This window comes from Pelophylax lessonae, assembly GCF_965119305.1.
Source record: "Pelophylax lessonae genome assembly, chromosome: 4".
Classification (NCBI taxonomy): domain Eukaryota; kingdom Metazoa; phylum Chordata; class Amphibia; order Anura; family Ranidae; genus Pelophylax; species Pelophylax lessonae.
In genome coordinates this window covers 100,125,875-100,138,240 of record NC_138771.1, presented here as the reverse complement: position 1 = coordinate 100,138,240, position 12,366 = coordinate 100,125,875, and the positions used below count along the sequence as shown (strand labels likewise).

The 12,366-nt window shown below is 40.4% G+C and overlaps 1 protein-coding gene across 4 annotated transcripts in view; it reads right to left on the bottom strand.

The window, feature by feature from the left end:
* Nucleotides 1-12,366, bottom strand: part of TCF12 (transcription factor 12) — a 289,221-nt gene that overhangs the window by 112,956 nt on the left and 163,899 nt on the right. The gene's annotated exons all lie outside the window — the stretch shown is intronic.

The following is a 12,366-nucleotide window of genomic DNA, read 5'->3' as shown; positions in this document are numbered from 1 at the left end:
GTGGATCTGAACGGTCCGCCTGTGTGAAAGGGGCCTTAGGAAGAAAAAAAAAAAAGACAAAAAAAAAACCCGGTGAATACTAGTGGAAACTAATACTAATATGGAATTCATTCAATATGAACAACAACAAAATCATTTTCACAATAAAAATATGGTTCGGTCAAATAATTTAACACATTTTGAAAAGGTAGGGCTCTTTCACTGCTTTATAAATATGCCCTTTAGTGTCCATAGTTTCATCTAAAGCCATGAGTAAAAAGTCACCCAACTTGCCTGACCTGCATATATCCAGACTGCTCAGGCTTACCACAGAGCAGCTCAATTTACCGTGATGCAACAAATTCCAACCATTTGCCACTTCCATAACTCTGCATATCCAGGACAGGGATGAGCTCTACCGCTTAAAATGCTTCATTAGCAGCTGAGTAACAGCAAAATCTTCTCCCTTTAGCTATGATTTCTAAAAAAGCTATGTACATTGAAAACGCTGTCCAAGGATTTTAAAACTTAGGATATTTTTCTCATTATAATGTAAATCCTTCAAACAATGTTACTATAGATAAGATAGCAATTATGAGCATGTTGTTTAAACGATCTGATACTAAGGATCTCATTAGATGGCAAAGTGAAATACAGTTGTTACAATTTCTAGAACAAAAGAATTTTGAATGAGTAATCAATAGCAACTGGCAGAAAATGAGACGTTAATTATGATCCTCTCTAGTGTTTTGTCTCAGACAAGGTTTCATTAAATGCTTTGTGCTAACCTGTAAGTATTTGAGCCCTCCTGTATGTATCTAATCACATATTTATTGCTGCCTTCTGTAAGCACAAAATAACACATGTATATGTGTTTTCCATTCGGTCACTGTAGCCATGAGCATCACTACCAAGTCAGATATAGAGATATTTCCGCATTTTATAAAGCCTGAAATTATAATCATCTGCACATGATGCATACTGCAAATTTAAGAAGATAATGACAGTCATCCATCAAATACATCTTGTCAGTGTAATCAGTCTAATCTCACAAGAGAGACAGTATGGCAAAAACAAACTAGGGTACCAAGTTTTACATTTGCTGAATATAGGAAACAGATGCTTGCCACAATTTACTTTTACCCACTTTGAATTCAAAGGCATATACAACCAGATCATGAGATCCTTCTGGTTTATTCTACAAGTGTTGCATCCGGGTTTTAACACTTTAGTTTATGGAAAATAAGGAAAAACAATCTTATGTTTTTCATGCTCCAGTGACAAAATCCTTCAAGTGTCTTTCCCATATCTGCATATGTGCCACAATAATTACGGGGCGATCCACTATCCCGGTTAGATTTTTATATCTGGTAAAATGCAGCAAGACCACAACTATTACAATCCACAGGAAAAGGATCTAGAAATATGGCAACAAGAACTCATCATAAGAGACCAGAAATCAATGATTGATTTTGTTTTCATCTTCAACTAGGATACCCCATTTGACAAAGCGAATCAGTAGAATGCTGTCCATACACTAGCCAAAGAATTGTTTGAAAATCTGTCATTTGGTCCATTTTTTCATTTTTCGTCCAGTTAATGGGTACAAATAGAAAATCAGTTTTAACTTTTCAGAGCTGAATAATTGAAGGAACAGTTTGGAAAATTCTGCTGAATGATAAATTGAAAAGTTAATATGTTTCTCGCCCGAATTGTTTGCACTAGGCATATGTCTATTGAATGATTTATCTATCAAAATTCGGTCATTACATGATGGTTAAATTGTTTGCTATCATGGCCGAGTTAGTTAGTCCAAAAAAGAGTTTGAACGATTTTTCGCCTAGTGTATGGCCAGCATTAGTCTTAAGCTGGCCATACATGGATCAAAATTTGGCCGATTAAGCTGGGACCAAATTCCAAATCCATGTATGGGCTAGCTGGTTGTACACAAGTCTATAAATTAACTTGTGTACAACCAGCCTGTTGGTTTTTTCCCTAACGATCAGTGCCACCAGCTATAGCCATCAACAATGATTATTGAACTCAGCGGGGAAGGCTCCCCACCAGCAGAATACAACAGCTCAGTGGGAAGATTCCCCCATCCATGTCAAATGTGTGGATGGAAGAATCTGCTCATTTTTTGGCTCAACCCAAAAAAAAAAAAATGAATAGTGTATGGCCTGCCTTAAAGTGGTTGTAAAGCCTGAATGTTTTTTAACCTTCATACCCTCCTGAGCCCCCTCTTGATTAAGCGATGTCCATGGGAGCTATGGCTGTCACTGGACTCCCTCTCCTCATTAGATGACAACAGTGGGTGCCAGTGGCTCCAGCTGCTGTCAATAACAGCCAGTGAGCCAATGAGGAGAGAGCTGGGGGTGGGGCTGAGCCGCAGCTCTGTGTGTCCTATGGACGCATAGAGTAGGGTTTGGGAGCGAGCATGCACCTGTGCCCCCATAGCAAGCAGTTTACAGAAGAAGGAGCGAAGAGCGCCAGCAGGGGACTGGAGAAGAAGAGGATCTGGGCTGCTCTGTGCAAAACCATTATACTGAGCAGGTAAGTATAACATGTTTTTTTTGTTTTTTTTTTTTAATAAAAACAAAACCTTAAGTCCACGTTCACACTAAGGCGCCCTGGTCGCCTTACAGGTCGCCGTAGGTCGCCTTCCATAGGGAAGCTGCGGACCCGTTCTAATAGGAGCGACACAAGTTGCTCCGACTTAGAAAAAGGGTCCGGAGCTTCTTTGGGGCGACCCGGAGCGACCGTTATGAAGTCTGTGCCGGCCGCTCCGAGGTCGCGGCGCGCTGCTCGCACCGCGACCTCGGAGGTCGCCCCCCCCAAGTCGGATCGCCCCAGTGTGAACGGGGCCTTAATATCACTTTAATGTTTACCACTCACTCAAGAGAGAATGAAGGTAAAATAAGGTAAACATTTTTTTCAAGCTTTAAAAATTTTTTTTTTTAGTATACTATACAAAAGTCGGCAGACTTCTAAACCCTATGCTGATAGCCTTAGTTAGGGCTTTTTTTCTCAGAAAACAGGTACAGGAACTCAACCACGACCCCCCAAAACCAACCTCCTCCCCACACACACCTTCCAAACTGCATCAAATAGTGGGTGTGGTCAAATTTCACTAACAGTGGAAGGGTCTTAAAGGGGCATTAAATACTAGGAGTGCATTATGTATAGAGTTAGGAGGGGAGGAGGTGTTACACACTGAGTTCAGCGTTTAAGGGTGCGCTACATGCAGAGTCCAGGGGTGCGCTACATACATAGTGCAGAGTTCAGAGGAGTGCTGCATACAGAGTGCAGAGCTCAGGGGTGTGCTACATACATAGTTCAGAGTTCAGGGGAGTGCTGCATAGAGAGTGCAGAGCTCAGGGGTGTGCTACATACATAGTTCAGAGTTCAGGGGAGTGCTGCATACAGAGTGCAGAGCTCAGGGGTGTGCTACATACATAGTTCAGAGTTCAGGGGTGCGTTGCATGCAGAGTTCAGCCTTCTTCCATCCACAGCTGCTTACCTCTGCATAACTTATCCATATCTCACTTTCACTCCATTTTTGCCTCTGCATGCAACCCACTTCCACTACCCCATATTCTCCCTCCCTCCCTCCCTTCAAAGCTCCACCATCTTCCACCGTCTTACTTGTGTTGCTGTATTAAACTGAAGGACCCAGCCAGCTCTAGTACCTCCCCGCACACTGTAGGTGGCTCTGCCTCTCTCACTTGCAGTAAGATCATCCAGTAGAGGGGGGTTGATATCTGCACTGCACCCTGGGCGGGCACCTGCATCTACCCTTGTCCCCATCTTGCACTCAGTGGGAGCTGCTCAGGAGATCAGATCTTTGGAAGCCATTGAGAGAAAAACTGTTACTTGTAAACGGACTTCTGTATTTACAAGTGATAGTGGTAGGCAGGGAACAGAGGGCCTGAGTCAGAGGTGGTGGAACGGAGTTTCACCAAGTTCTAGCTGAAAAAAAAGCCCTGGCCTTAGTAAATAGATAGGCTTCCTGGCCTAGGCCAAAATGATAGATCCCAGGTGGGTATTTTTTTTTTCTTTCATCTGGAGGAGGGGCTCTCTCAGATAAGCAAACCCCTTCTCCTTCCTTAAGGATAAACACCTGTTAAACAGTATAACTCCAAAAACAAAACCAGAACCCCTCAAAGGTGTTGGATACAAGGAACACATTGCAATCACAGCATAGTATTTAAGGGCAGCTGTGAACCATCCAAGCACGTTGCAAAGCAAGAACCTAATTTGAACTAGAAGGGTCCTTGCACAAGATACAAATGAGGGACAGATCTACCCGGCAGAAAGTTTGCGGAAAAGTCAGTCAGTGGTAAGTATAGGGCATGCGTAAAAATTTCTTCTAGTTACCGTTGGGGAGGTGCGATTTACATGCATATTCACGCATAGCGTACTAACCAGTAACAGAATTTTGTAATTTTTTTATTATTGACTGTAATGTTAGTTTACCAATATTTACATTTCACAAATTCATATTTACTGGCGTACACAGACCAACTGAAAGCAAAGGACGGTATTCTGATCTGGTAAAAAAAAAACAAAAAAAAAAAACAACTTTTTTTTTGCCCGTGTGTACGAAGAACCCTAAGGCCTGACTTCTGTCAAACCCTCCTGCCAACATCCTATGTCATAAATGAGAACAGAAGTCAATTCTGGACTGACATCAAGAAAAGTTAAAAGTGGAATAGTGGCTAATAATTATTAAAAATGTCCCCTTCTACCTGTCCAGCATACCCTGTATAAAAATAAAAGGTCTGTATACTTATTTTTAATCCGCTCTGATCTGGTCATGTGATCCTGCAGCTCTGGGTGTCAGTGAGCAGGTAGACGAAGGGGAGAGGAGGGAGCACCAACAATTGATGGGCCACGGGAGCCTTTGGGTGATGTCATGACTACAGGAAGTAATTTCAGTCATTTTCTAGCACCCCCTTACACAGCTGCAGCTGTTAAAATACCTGACCAGACTGGATTAAAATAAAAAAAAAATAAAAAAGTAATTATACTAATCTATTTTATACACAAGGTATACAGGACAGGTAGAAGGAGGGGGGAATATATATATATTAATAAATGTAGCCTTTACTATCACTAACTGTATTCCGTCGCTAATCACATGTTGCCAGAACAAATTAACTCTTTCTTGGAGAATGGACACAGAAAAACATCTGCTGTATTAATACATATTGGATATAACAAACTCATTCTGAGAGCAGACAGATGAGAATGGTAATCATTGGCAACTGATATGGCAACAAACCAAAATGAGATTGAACTAAAAGAAAACTTGGTTTTTGCATGTAATTCAATGGTAGCAGTATGCTAAAAAGAGTTCAGGAATGTCATATTGGAACAATGACATGTGAAACATCAAATGAATTGGGAAGAGGAAATGCATTTAATCAGTTGGCAAACCATATGTTTACCAACCTTCAAGTAGGTGTTACTAATAGGAATCTATTCCAAAGCAAAAAAATAAATAAATTGAAAGCCTCAGATGAAAGTTGCCATCCATTATTTCCTGAGCTAATACTAGTTACAGCTTAGTGACATAACTTGCTGTGAAGATGAACAAGCGTAACTTTAATAATCCATTATTAAACACTTACAGCCCACACCAATTCTGGCACTCCTCTCCTCCATGTAAAAATCATCATTTTTGCTAGAAAATTATTCAGAACCCATAAACATTACATATGTTTTTTTAGCAGAGACCCTAGGGAATAAAATGGCGGTTGTTGCACCTTTTTATGCCATACGGTATTTGCACAGCTATTTTCGAAATGCAATTTTGTAGAAAAAAAACTTTTATGAATTAAAAAAATAAAGTTAGCCCAATTTTTAGAATAATGTGAAAGATGATGTTACACTGACTAAATAGGTACCCGACATGTCCAGCTTTAAAATTGCACACACTCGTGGAATGGCGCCAAACTTCGGTACTTAAAAATCTCCATAGGTGACGCTTTTACATTTTTACAGGTTACCAGTTTAGAGATATAGAGGAGGTCATGAGCTAGAATTATTGCCTCACTCTAATGTTCAAAGCAATACCTCACATATGTGGTTTGAATGGCTTTTACATATGCGGGCGTGACATAACTATGTGTTCACTTATGCAGGGGCACTTTTTTTTTTTTCTTTACATTTTCCCTTAAATACATTTTTTGGATCACTTGTATTCCTATTACAAGGAATGTAAACATCCACACCTCTCCTCTAGGCTGAAAAGCCTTTATATATAAAAAAAAAAAAAAACAAATCTCAGCCTTTCTAGATGAAAACACGAGAGAGTCAGAGATGGCCAGGGACCATCTGGCCCTCGGTCAACTCTATAGTAAAGTTCTGCCACCGGCGGATTCACTCTCTGGCTCCGGGATCGCACAGGCAAGCAGATAGAAGCTCCGGAAGGGCAGCAGGGGGGAGGGGGACATCATTCAGATATCCCCATTCAAAGTCCAGGACGTCATGTGACGCCCTATGGGCGGGAAGTGGTTAAAATACCCAATTAACCATTACCCCTTTGCCACAGAGATAATATCCTCTCAAAGCCACCATAATTGACTCAAACAAGCGCTAAGAGAACTATTGTTATTAAAGTGGAACTACAGCAGTAAGTGAAAATACCCCCACTCACCTAGAAGCCCCCCAGTTATATCTAATATTTAAAAAAAAATTATTAAAATGAGAAAAAAAAAACTAAAAACATACCTTTTCCCATAGCTGTCTAGCCAGTCTGGTAATATCACAGGAACTGCCTCAGAAAGCTTGCAATCCCAGGTCTGAGCAGTGCTCACATATTGACCTGTGAGTGCAACTCAGCCCTGGATTACTATAAGTCCAGGTTACACTATAAAAATGTGCACTTCTTTTTCTTGCACATGGAGTTAAGTGCTCCATGCACATAATGCCCAGTGTATTAAAAAAAGAAAAAAAAACATGTCCCTTTGTGATGCGGCATCCTGGGTTTAGCAGAAATCTTCCTTCCCTGATCCCTCCACCCCCCAACACTGTAATCTTCCAGTCCGGCAGGGGTTAAATCGGTTGTAAACCGTTTTCCTTACCTGCAAAGTAATGTCATAATGTGCTAGTATGCATCACATACTAGGACATTATGTGAAACTTACCTGAAACGGACATTTCAGCAATGCAATGTCCTCACTGGAGGCCACTTCCATCTTCACCCATCTTGCTTCCGGGTTCAAGGACTCTGTGACTGGCCGGAGCCGGGATGACGTCACTCCCGCGCCTGTGGGCACGGAGCTTTGGAGGAACAGCACCGGTCGTTCCTTCAGAGGACATGCACCAGTGATATCACTGGCTGCAAATGCAGTAAATACTTCCTAAATGGTGCATGTTTAGGAGATATAAACTACCTATAGGCAAGTCTTCTTATACCTATAGGTACAATTTAGTGATGGAAGTTTACTTCCTCTTTAATAGAACTGAACAAGCGGTGCCAAGCATTCTACCCAGCTCCTCCAGTCATAGAGGCCATACTACAGCTTAAATTAATAAAATGTGATAAAAAAAATAGTGGGGGGGGGGGGGGGGCTTATAATCAGCCACCTGGCCTCCATTCATAGAAGCTGTAATAATGGTTTCAATGAATGGAGGAGCTGGCCGGAAGGGGCGGATGTGGTCGACCACTCTTGAGGAGTGCCTGTCACTGTTCCCTTAGTTCTATTAACCTCTGCCATCCTGGAAGATTACAGCAGTAGGGCTGCAATGGGGAAGGAATCAGAGGAGGATTATATATTCTAAATCCAGGAAACAAAAGCAGTAAGGGAAAAATTGTATTGGAAGAGAAGTAATATCCCTTGAGCTGATTATTTCTTTATGATGGTTAAAAAAAAAAAAAAAAAAAAAAAGAAGATTTTTGCAAAACCAGGAGACAGCAGAAAAATGCAATTTCAAACGTGGTTCCTTTGCAAATAATCGCATGACAATAGACATCATAATGTTTTCCATGGTGCCCATTCACATTAATCCAACTCAGAATGATGCGATTTTGGAAAAGGGTCCTGTGCTACTTTGGTGCAATTCCAGTGCGATTGTGGCCCCATAGAATATGCAAACCACATCCAAAATGCAACCAAGTCACGCTGCATAATTGCACCTGAAAATCGGATCAAACAGCAGCCGCAGTAGTGAGAGCCTCAGCCTAGCCTTAGGTCACTCTGGACTTCTAACAGAAATCTGCTCCCTGGACCTCACTTGTATCTCTGGGTTAGGCACTTAATAGGAAAAGTTTTCATAGCTTCCTTTTCTGATTTCTCCAACACACCAATTTCCCTGCGCTTAAATTAACTCTTCAGCAGAAACATTCTAATCATTTGGAAAATAGTTGCTAGACTGCTTAGAAGCACTGTGGAAGAAATATCCTACAAGCACATGAAAAATTATTTGACAAAAAATAATCAGACTGTGACTACCTTAGTCTGGTATGAGACAGGTTTATACAAGCAAGACCACAGTTTATTTCTGCTGAATGCTCTATGAATTCTAACATGTTTTTGGTATTAAAAAAAAAAAAAAAAAAAAAAACACATTGCTAGTGAACGCGCAGCAGCATAAAAAAAATATTAGCACAAACTTGGAATTACAAAATGAAGGGATGCTTATTGTTAGTACTACTTCATACATCAGCTCCTTAGTGTTCCAGTTTGTGTGCAGGTATGGTAAATGGCACGGCTTCATACCATTACAGCAAACCTACAGATCAGATACCTGCATTTATGTGCGTTTTGATGAAAGCAGAAGTGAGGGTGTGCTTGACTAAGTGCAATAAGAACACTTTAAGAGCCCGTTCAGACTAGCGCAACTTGTCAGGCGACTTGTCAGCCTGACAAGTCGCGGTAGGTCGCGGTCCATTGAGTAGTACAGGACCCATTCTAATAGGAGCGACACAAGTCACTCCGACTTAGAAAAAGGGACCTGTACTACTTTGGGGCGACCTGGGAGCGACTTGCATAGACTGCCATTATGTGAAGTCCCTGCAAGTCGCACCGACTTCACAGGTCGCCCCCCGAAGTCGGATCGCCTCAGTGTGAACCGGCTCTAAAGGTAAACTAACTGCAGACCTGCAGATTTCAGCATATAGATGTGAATGAAGACTATGATAACACATTAGTACCAGACATATTTCGGGGAGAGGATGGGCACATGAACATCATTATCTCCCATCGTCCAATCACAGAATGCCCTGTGTTCTGTGGAAAGAATACAATACATTTTATGAATAGTCAAGGTGGAGAGCAACACACTATCATCACTGTATTATCTCCAGAACTGTATATTGACACAGACTGAAAAATCATTCCTCCATCCAGGCTATACAGTGTGGGAGAACAAGCCTCACACTGGGGCAATGAAAATACTCTAGAAGCAGGTGCATCTAAATGGATACAGCCGCTGTTCACCTCAATGTTTTCTAGCTAGCTCCTTTCAACAAAGGTCTATGGAACAAACGACTTTCAAACAGAGAGGTTTCTGCAGGTCCATACTACAGTGGATATAAAAAGTCTACACATCCCCCGGTAAAATGTCAGATTTCTGTCATGTAAAAAAATGGGACAAAGATAAATCATTTCAGAACTTTTTCCACCTTCAATGTGACCTATAAACTGTACAACTCAACTGAAATCTTTTTTTTTTTTTTCTGGGGGGGGGGGGGGTAAAAATACAAAAAAATTGTGGTTGTATAAGTCTGCACACCCTCTTATAATTGGAGATGTAGCTGTGTTCAGAATTAAGCAATTCCATTCAAACTCATGTCAAATAGGAGTCAGTACACACCTACCATCATTTAAAGTGCCTCTGATTAATCCCAAATAAAGTTTAGCTGTTCTAGTAGGTCTTTCCTGACATTTTCTTAGTCGCATGCTACAGAAAAAGCCGCAGAGCTTTCAAAGCATCAGAGGGATCTCATTATTAAAAGATATCAGTCAGGAAAAAGGTAAAAAAGAATTTCCAAGCCATTAGATATGCCATGTAACACACTGAAGACAGTCATCGTCAAGTGGAGACAATATGGCACAACAGTGACATTACCAAGAATTTAACGTCCCTCCAAAAGTAATGAAAAGACGAGAAGAAAAGTGGCCAGGAAGGCTGCCAAGAGGCCTAAAGCAACATTAAAGAAGCTTCAGGAATATCTGGCAAGTATGGACTGTGTGGTACATGTGACAACAATCTCCCATATTCTTCATATGTCTGGGCAATGGGGAAGAAAAAACATCCAAGCCTGGCAAAATTTTGCAAAAACACATCTGAAGTCTCCCAAAAGCATGCAGGAAAATTTTTTAAGGTCGGGTGAAACCAAGGTTGAACGTTTGGAGCAAAAACACTGCACATCACCAAAAGAACACCATACCCACAGCGAAGCATGGTGGTGGCAGCATCATGGTTTGGGGCTGTTTTTCTTCAGCTGGAACAGGGGCCTTAGTCAAGGTGGAGGGAATTATGAACAGTTCCAAATACCAGTCAATATTGGCACAAAACCTTCAAGCTTATGCTAGAAAGCTGAACATGAAGAGGAACTTCATCTTTCAGCATAACGACCCAAAGCATACATTCAAATCAACAAAGGAATGGCTTCACCAGAAAAATATTAAAGTTTTGGAATGGCCCAGCCAGAGCCCAGACCTGAGTCAAATTGAAAATCTGTGGGGTGATCTGAAGAGGGCTGTGCACAGGAGATGCCCTTGCAATCTGACAGATTTAGAATGTTTGACTTGGCAAATATTGCCAAGTCAAGATGTGCCGTGCTGATAGACTCATACCAAAAAGACTGAGTGCTGTAATAAAATTAAAAGGTGCTTTAATAAAGTATTAGTTTAAGCGTATGCACACTTATACAACCATATTCTTTTTAGTTTTTTTAGTTTTACTTCCCTCAAACCTAAAAGATTTCAGTTTGTTGTTCAATTGGGTTGTACAGTTTAGGTCACATTAAAGATTGAAATTATTTACATTACAGAAACCTGACATTTTAACAGAGGTGTGCAGACTTTTTATATCCACGTATGTGTGAAATCTTGACAGTATATGGCCAGCTTTAACACTTGTTTCAATACCGGAAGTCTTAGACCCCGTTCAAGAGGATGGAGGATGGGACTTCAAGAAGAATGAAGCAGAATCCACATGCAAGCTTTAGTACAAATGGCAGAAGGTAGGAGCTTGCAACGTTCTGTGCTAAACATCCTTGCAATGTATGTGCATAGAGTAGGAACCCAAAGCCAAGGAAAAGTGGCATTACCATTTTGAGATTGTGAATTAAAAGAGAATATCTCCGTTCTTTTCATTTACAGCTTGAAAAAGATATTGCTTTCAATGCAATATTTTATTTTAATTAAAAACCTTTAGTTCAGTTTCAACTAGATCTGCGTTTATGGATTATAAAATGAAAGATAATTGTACTACTTATCGAAAGCTAAAGGCAAGATTTCCGGAGTTCATATTTGGCAGCACCGTATGAATAGGGGTTTTACTGATTTGTATTATCTTTTGGTGACATTCTGTTAACCTTTTCCAAATATTTTTGCAAAGGATGTGATTAAAGGATTCTGTATGCTACTGAGCTGAGCATTCTGACTACACATTCTGTAAGCCTTATAGTGGTGACGTATACCACCTATTAATTTGTAATTAACTTGATTTCGAAGATTTTGAAAGAAGCAGCTTTTTCTGTAACAATCTAACACTCAATCTTGTAAGTAGAATGAAAATCTGGGTAGTTTTAGGCCTCCTGCTCACTGGACATTAGAGAAATGGCAGTAGCTTTAGCTGTAGAATGCTGCGCTAACACTGCAAATTATTTTTTAGCGTTTTTCAGTGTTTTTGCATTCGAGTTTTTAAGTGATTTTTAGCGTTTGTGTTTTTTAGCAAAACTTTACTCCCACAAAAGCTTATGGCTTTAAAAACGCTTATAAAACGCAGAATAGCCCAGGTTTTTCAGAGTCATAGTGGTTTTATAGCTGAAAAACTCCTCTTTAAACCCACTAGTTCTGGGGTTTTTTTTTTTTTTCTGGCTAGAAAATGCCCCTGCCAAAAATCCTGATAAAAGCCTATGTGGGCATGGACACATAGGATAACATGCTTGGGAATTTACTGGCTGTAGAAAAAAAATGCCAGAAGCCAAAAACAGCAGCTGTAAAAACATCCCATGTGCATGAGGCCTAAAAGTTGGACTAGGCCACCTAAAGGCAAAACTTTTTTTTTTTTTTCTTGGTAGCAGTTAAAGCCTTAGATTGGCGTCAAAGGAAAAATAATTTTTCAGAACAAGGGTTACCTATGGAGTACAAATATAATAGATGTTCAAAGTAGGAATTATTTATTTTAGGGAATTATATAGCGCTGTCA